Source organism: Carya illinoinensis, chromosome 14, assembly GCF_018687715.1.
Source record: "Carya illinoinensis cultivar Pawnee chromosome 14, C.illinoinensisPawnee_v1, whole genome shotgun sequence".
Taxonomy (NCBI): Eukaryota; Viridiplantae; Streptophyta; class Magnoliopsida; order Fagales; family Juglandaceae; genus Carya; species Carya illinoinensis.
The window spans coordinates 16309884-16318203 of NC_056765.1; the positions used below are offsets into that span (position 1 = coordinate 16309884).

Sequence of the window (8320 nt, forward strand, 5' to 3'; positions counted from 1 at the left end):
ATGCAGCAGAGATGGATGAAGCTGAAAAAGAACCAGAGGTAGCAAGACCAGAACAGAAGAAGCCTGTGAGTGCAGATGCTAAAACTAGTAAGGGATACCAACCTGTGGTACCCTATACTCAGAGATTGGGAACTGGCAAAAGTGGAGTTGTGAAACTTACCTTTGAGAACATGGCACTTGAGTTGAACATTTTCAACGCTTGCAAGATGCCAGCACATTTTGATAACACAAGTGGTTTGAATGATGTGGAAAGTTTGACACCAACAAAGTTTCTTTGCTCAAGTTCTCCTTTCTCTGATAATGAAGATGACTTTAAATTTTTTGATTGTTTTGCAGATTCTTCTGTACCACTTCAAGAGACTGAGCGAATACCTTCTAAATGGTCCACCCAAAATAAACGTCGGTTTCTCTCCGAGCTAAGAAAACAGTTTCAAAAATTTTGCAAATCCCAATGGAGAGGGCCGTACATTGTAAATCCCAGGGAAGTGTTTTGATTTGTTTTTCCTCCTTTACAGTTTTCTTTACTTGCTTTGTTTTTATTTGTTTGTTTGCTTTGATTTTATATTTTATGTTGATTGTTTGTTTTGCTTGCTTGGTTTTGTGCATTTTGTTTTCTTTCGTTCAAATCATTGAGGACTATGTCTCTCACTAGTTGGGGGGTGTAGACAGAAGAAAACGGTCCGTTAATAGACACTGTAGATAGTTGAAAAAAGATTGGGTCCGTCCGTGACCTGACAAGAGTGGCTGGAGATTTGAAAAAACCGCCTGATGTTGTTGAAAAACGTGATTGAAGGCTCCGAGTTTCTAAGAAATGTCATTTCACCGAAATCACATTGCTTTTTGACTTGGATGATAGCTCGTCTGGTTCTTTGTGCTATCTCTATAAAATCAGTCCTGAACTTCATCAAATCCGCATCAAGTTTTCTTCTCATCTCTATAAACTCATCTGTATTCTTTCAACATTCTCGTTTTTAAGCCTTATTCTCTTCTGTGAATGGCTCATTCATCTGCATCTCAGCCTCCTGTCCTTTCTGCAGCCACCATTAGTGCCATGTTGCAACTAGAAAATAATAGTATGGCTAATAGGTCAGACTCCGATGCCATCTACGACCTGGTGAGTCTTGGGACTCGCTACTCATCCGCCATTGTTGCTTTTTCCAAGCGGGTGCAAGCCAAAAACCAAGAGGTTGAAAGGCTTAAAGAGCAAATCGTTGTACTTCAACGAATTTCTCAAGAGTCTCACATAAGGGAAGGAATCGAACGGCAAAAGAATAAACGGTTGAAGTCTCTTTTAGATTCTTCATTCCGCTTGCCAGCTCCCATGGCTAAGGATAACCTGATGTTGTATGAAGAGCATGAGCGTCTCAAGCAGGAGGCTAAGAACCTCAAGTTTATGTAAAAAAAAAAAAAAACAAAAATTTCTTTCTTGCTTGTTTTGCATTTTGTTTATTTTGTTTTGAGTCCACTACTATGGAGGATTCTGCTTGTTTTTTGCATTTTGCATTTCGTTTGTTTGTTTTTTCTTTCTTTTGTTTTTTGTGTTTTTCACGTTGACAGAAATCTACTCCCTGTGTACGCTCGAATATCTCAGGTGAAATTTTCCTCTCTGTTTAATCATTTTCGTCTCAATATATGTTCTACAGTGTTCATCTTGATCCAATTCATGTCTGTATAACATACATCATCAAACATTCAACTATGAACATTGAGGACAATGTCACATTTAGTTGGGGGGAGGGTTTTCTGTTGAAAATTTATTAGTACCTAAAATGAAAAAAAAAATTAAAATTTAAACAAAAAATAATAATAATAATAAAAATAAAAAAAAAATTGTGAGGGACATTGAAACAAAAATGATTAACACACACTTCTGGCATTTTTATGAAATTTGAGTATCTTGGTGGAGTAGTTGAGCGGAATTATTTTGTGAAGATTTATTTTCAACCTTAAGCATAGAAATGACTTATGATGCATCATATTTTGTTGAGGAGTGACTTGAAACACCGGGATGCGATATCTACAAAAATGAGAATTAGTATGATTTTTATAGAATGAAGGGCAAGTTTTGAAAGAACATTTTGCACATGCTTACACTTGTAGTGTTCCTCATTAATGTTCATTGATTTAAAACAGGAGAAGTAAACTGCAGGACTACCGAGCCTTATAAAAAAAAAAAATTGATGAAAAAAAAGAAAAAAAAAAGAGAGAAAAGAAAAAGGAAAATCGTGTAAGTTTTCCTAAATAAAGGGCTAGAAGCAGTTACCCAAAACTTTGGGGGTTGAATGTTCAACCTTTAAACAGAGTTGGCATGAAAACTGCTAGTCCCTTAGGCTTTGAGGTAGTTAGAATCAATAATGATTAATCTTAAGGTTGAAAAATCCTATGATAAATCATGTTTATTAGTGAGGAACACACAGAAGTTTAGCCACACACACATATCCGAGTTCTGAGACATTTGCCCCAATTCTATATGAACAATTGTTGAGACTTTCCTTGTGGATATAACTCCTGGTGTTGAGTAGTCACGAATTGATTTTTTGTGAGAATTCAGAATTATGTTTGATTGTTTTTGTTTGAATTTCGAGCTTTATGCAATATTCATCTCAATTAATTTTCACTATTTTGCTCAAGAATTAGCAAAAAGCTAGTTGGGGGGTGTGATTGAGCTGAAATATTACATGTTTTAGCTATTTAAAACCAATGTATTTTAAATTCTTCATGACACTATTATTGGTTTTAGATGGAAAAATAGTTAATAAGCATAAATACGAATTGTAATTTTTAATTGATTGATATCATGTTTATGCTTAATTTTATAACTATGATTTAATTGGACAATATTTCCTCACATATATAGTTTATTTTTATAATCTATTTTTTTTATTATTTTAATTTATGTTTGAGTGTTATTTTTATCTACTTATTTTCAGCTTGAATAAAATTCACATAGGAGATGAGCCGGTGCATGATTAAAGAGAAAGCAAAGTTGAGCTGGAAGAAAGAAGAGAAATGAAAGCAAGGAGCTGATGGAAACGTGGGTAAAAGAAAAAAAAAAAAAGCAAAAGAACACTGTCAACATTTACGGAATTGAAGATAGGCGTGATTGAAGGAGCTTCAACCAATACCAATGGTGCTGTTTTAAAGTATTAATCTATATATATATAATGCTGTGACAAAGAGATAAAAAAGGAAAAGGACACAAGGAGCACATGGGAAGTGGGGAGAGAGAGAGGGAGGAATCGGTGAGTTAGATAGATATTGAAGTGTGTTAGTCAAGAGAAGTGGGGGAAGACACGGAAAGAAGGAGAGAAAAAGTGAGTAGAGAGGGAGAGTAATGAGTGGAAGTTAGCTGAACGTGGGCCCTCATTAAAGAAAAGAAACTTGTTTGGAAGCAGCAGGCAGCACGATGGACGGAAGAGAGGGGCGGCTGGTGATATTTTCTTCTTGCTTTGCTTTCATACAGCTGGACGCAGCATTCCGTTTGACTAAAGAATATTATTGATTATCTTTCTTTTTCGTTTTAGAGGGGAGGCAGCAGGCGGCTTGCTGGGGGACTTCCCCTCGAGCTGGTGAGAAGCTCTGAGTTGTCGGGGGGCTTTTCCAGGTTCTAGCTGGAGTGAGACCAGCTGGGGGGAGAGGAGGTTACGTGGGGAACGTTGGAGTGAAGGGAAGTCTGTGGGGATTGAATATTTTTCCAGGGGTTTGGGCGGAAGAGAGCTGGAGTGAGACCAGCTACTCTTAAGGAACTCGGTCGGTTGATGTGGGTGATTTATTGAGTGTTTCCAGAAATAGAGAGGGGGTACGTAGGAGATGAACTTCAAGAGAAGGGAGCTGGAAGGAGAATAAAAAGAGAGGAATTCGGACTGGTCTTTAGGGGAGTTTTCTTTGTAATTCAATTTCCTGTTTTATGATCTAATTTTCATTTTAGCTTGAGTTTTATTTTAATATTATCATGGATAATGTTTGGAGTTAGTAACTTTTATTTTATTTTATTTTCTTTTCAGATTTATGTTATTGTGTGGTTTCATTGTATTTTATTTTAATTTTATCCTGAACAATATTACTATAGTATTTGCAATGAATTTGTTTGGCTAAATTTCCATACTAAGGTTAGAGGTAAAGTTTAATGATTTACATATAGTTTCCGAATCAACGTAAAATGTATTTTGCGAGCTTGATTGATTGAAAGATTTTATTTGGATAATTTGATTATCTATATACTCATCTTGGTTCATTGTGATTTCCGAATACAGTGAATGCTTGAGGAATCCCTGTGGTATTCAAATAGATTTGTAAATGTTTTAATCATCAATCGTTCACGCTCAATCATAAGCGTCTGTTTTTCTCAATCTTAAATGCTAAATCTACCAATTAAACAGAATCATTATTCTAGTTTAATTGTAGTAAATTGATCGGAAACAATATCATAAATCATTAGATGGATCCTCAAAACCTTAGTCTTTTTCCATTCATTTTATCAATCTTCATTTGATTACACGTTTCTTTTAGTAATTTCGTTTTATTGTCTGAATTTATATCTTTATCACAAAAGTCAATCCCTGTGGATACGATCCTGTAAGATACTACAATGCCTGTATACTTGCAGGTAAAACTGCACTAGATTTTTGATTCATTAATTTGAGTCAGAGTTTAGTCGCAATCAGGATTTTCGTGGTTTTATGTCTCATTTTTGTTCCCTTTTTTTTTCATCAAATCTAATCATAAATGGAGTCCTGAGAATTTTATCGATATTTCTGTGTCAAGATTTCACCAATATGCTTCTGCATGTGCTCCCATGCATAGCTAGAATCTTCTGCACGTTTGACCACGCCCTTCACGCACGGCTCCTCTCCATCAGTTGCCTATTATAGCCCACTCAAAGCCGAACTTCAAACCCACCCAGGTAAGCCTTCGAACCCTTTTTCTGTATTCTATAACTCGGCCCCCTTGGTTCTAAGTCCAGCCCAGGTCCACCCAAGGCCCATTGGCCAGTTGCCTGTTGACCCGTTGACTTATTGACAGTTGACTTTGACCCAAAACAAAAACCCATTATGTCTCACTCCTCTCCCAACCTTGATATCATTGTTCTTCCTATTGATAATATTTTAGATGGCTTGAATTATAATATGTAAGCTCAAAATATGGAAGAATTTCTTAGAGGATGAAAATTGTGGCGTTATGTTTCTAGTGATATTCTTGTACCCCAACAAAATGATGGTGAGAGTCTTGATGCATTTGCATGCCAGCTTGAAGATTGGCATAGTATTCATTATAAAATCTAGTCTTGGTTTATCAATAATTCTGTTCCATCCATCCATAGCCTACTTCCCAAAGCTTGGTAATGCTAAAGCTGCTTGGGATTTTCTTGCATATACAACTGCCCTCATGATGCTTCATTGTAGTTCCAGTTTGAGACTAAGCTTTATCAGGTGATTAAGGAATCAAGTCAATCCATTGCTGATTTCTATTCTCACGTTAATAATATTTGGGAACAATTGTCTGCTGCAGATCCTCACTTTAAGTGTTCTGAAGATATTGAATTGTTTGCAAACTACTATGATTGTCGGAAATTTATGCATTTTAGGATGGCACTTCATGAGGATTTTGAATCCAATCGGGCATCTCTTTCGCATCATACATCTCTTCCCTTTCTTAAGGTTGTCGTTGCTGAACTTATCTCCAAAGAGAATCATCATTTAACTATGAAGATGCAGACTCAAGATTCAGTTGTAGCTGCCATCCCTAGGACTACTTTTGGGTCTTCTACAGTCTTAGACCATTCTCCTTCTCAATACTTAAAGATTGCCTTCTGCAAATACTGCAAACATCTTGGTCACTCTATTACTAAATGTCATTAATTGCAGAATAAAAATCAATCTCGAGCCCCCTTGTTTCAAGCTGCTATAGTGGCTTCAACTACTCATTCTGCTCCTGAGTCTGCTGCTGAGCCTTCCTTAGTGTCCACTACTCTCACTGTTGCTGACATTGAGGCATTAATTCATCAGGTTTTATCGCAGTCTTCTAATGCTTTGTCTGTCACCTCAGGTACATCTCCTTAGTTCTTTGATTCTGCATGTTGTAATTACATGACCTCTGATTCTACTATTTTTTTCTCAAAAATTTGCTTTGTCACCCACTCCTATCATATATACTATTGATGGTTCTCATTTATCTTTCAGTCATATTGGGTCTATTTCCTCCCCGACCTTATCTGTTGACAACACATATCTTGTTCCCAAATTGTCCTTAAATCTTCTTTCAGCTAGTCAACTTTTGGAGTTAGGTCTTAAACTTACTTTTCAAATACTGGTGTTGATCTGTAGGATCCATAGACGGGGTCAACTCATTGGGACATGCAGTAAGATTGGACGTTTGTTCAAGCTCACTTCTTTGCAGCTTCCATCACATTTGTCTTGCTTCTTTGATGCTCCTACTATATCTTCCCAGTTATGGCATTCTCGGTTAGGTCGTACTTCTCTTCTTTGTGTTCATCTTTTGGCCTCCCAAGGTCACCTAGGTTCTATTGGGTTTGAATATTTTGATTGTGTCTCCTGTAAACTTGGAAAACAAACTCATTTACCATTTAATATAAGAGAATCTTTTTCGACTGCACCTTTTGATTTGATTCACTCTGATTTGAGATTTTGCACCCATTCCTATTGATGAGGGATCTCGTTATTTTGTTATCTTTGTTGATGATTATTCTCATTATACATGGTTATATTTGTTACAACATCGATTTGAGCTTGTCAATGTTTACCAAACTTTTCACAAAATGGCCCAAACTCAATTTTCTCATACCATTAATGTTTTTCATTTAGATAATGCCATGGAATACAATGACAAAATTCTCCTTGAGTTCCTTAATCAACAAGGCACACTGTCACATCGTTCTTGTCCCTATACCTCTCAACAAAGTGGTCATGCAAAATGAAAACATCGTCATATTCTGGATACTGTAAGAGCTCTTTTACTATCTACTTCGTTACTTGAAAAGTTTTGGGGGAAGCTATTCTTACCGCTATGTACACTATCAATCAGTTCCCTACACTTGTACTTCACAACAAATTCCTTATGAGCTTCTCTGTTGTATGATTCCTAACTATTCCCTACTTCGAGTTTTTGGTTGTGCCTATTTTGTTACTCTTCCACCTCATGAACGAACTAAACATGAACCCCTTTCTCGGTTATGTTGTTTTCTTGGTTATGACTTCACTCAAAAAGGTTATTGTTGTTATGACCCTATCTCCAAACATCTTTGAGTCTGTAGTCATGTGGAGTTTTAGGAACACAAACCTTTTACTAGTATCTCCACATTCTTCCTTTCCTCCTCTAACCACTCACTAATATTCACCGATCCCACTATTGCTCTATTTCCTGACTATTCTGTAGAGATTCCAAACTCTTCAGAAAGTTCTTCCACTGCTACACCCAATCCAGTTGACGCATTTGATGGACCACCTACAAAACCACCCATTTCTCAGTCTTCTCAACTCCTTGAACCTTGATGTTCCAGTCGAGTAAGTGTTCCTCCTACTCATCTTCATGATTACCATTGTTTCTCTATCTTGGCCACCCTCCATGTACCTCACAATTATTGCGAGGCTCGTACTAACCCTCTTTGGCAACAAACTATGTCTGATGAGTTGAATGCTCTTATCAAAACACATACTTGGGATTTGGTGGACTTGCCTCTTGGAAACGCTACACTGGGATGGATTTATAAAATAAAGACTTTGAAAGATGGATCAATTGAATGCTACAAGGCTCGACTTGTTGCAAGGGGATTCATCCAGGAGTATGGGATTGACTATGAGGAGAATTTTGCTCCTATTGCTTGACTTACCTTTGTTAGATCTTGACTTATAGTTACTGCTATATGACGTTGGAAACTTTTTCAAATGGTTGTTAAAAACACCTTCCTTAGTGGTAATCTTATTGAAGAAGTTTACATGCAGCCTCCACCTAGCTATGAGCATCCTCCACATGAAGTTTATCGTCTTTGTTGTGCACTTTATGGCCTCAAACAGGCTCTTTAAGGTTGGTTTGAAAAATTTCAGTCAGTGGTTTCTCAACAAGGTTTTCTTTCTAGCCCATATGATTCTGCACTCTTTCTTCGCATTACTAGGGTAGGTACCATCCTTCTTCTTCTTTATGTAGACGATATGCTTATTACTGGTGATGATATTACTGGTATTCAAGATCTTCAAGCTTTTCTTAATCAAAATTTTGAGATGAAAGATTTGAGACATCTTAACTACTTTCTTTGCCTTGAAGTTGCTTCAAGTCAAGATGGTTATTGTCTCACTCAAGCCAAATA

The 8320-nt window shown here is 36.8% G+C and overlaps 2 long non-coding RNA genes across 2 annotated transcripts; both read left to right on the forward strand.

Annotated features, from left to right (window-relative positions):
• The first annotated feature begins 2826 nt into the window (after positions 1-2826).
• Positions 2827-3947, forward strand: LOC122294855. The gene is made up of 2 exons (XR_006237764.1): positions 2827-3430; positions 3525-3947. It is a non-coding gene; the product is annotated as an uncharacterized LOC122294855 (long non-coding RNA).
• Positions 3948-4533: 586 nt separating this feature from the next.
• LOC122293993 lies at positions 4534-6612 on the forward strand. Its single transcript, XR_006237432.1, has 2 exons — positions 4534-6045; positions 6324-6612. It is a non-coding gene; the product is annotated as an uncharacterized LOC122293993 (long non-coding RNA).
• Positions 6613-8320: the final 1708 nt, after the last annotated feature.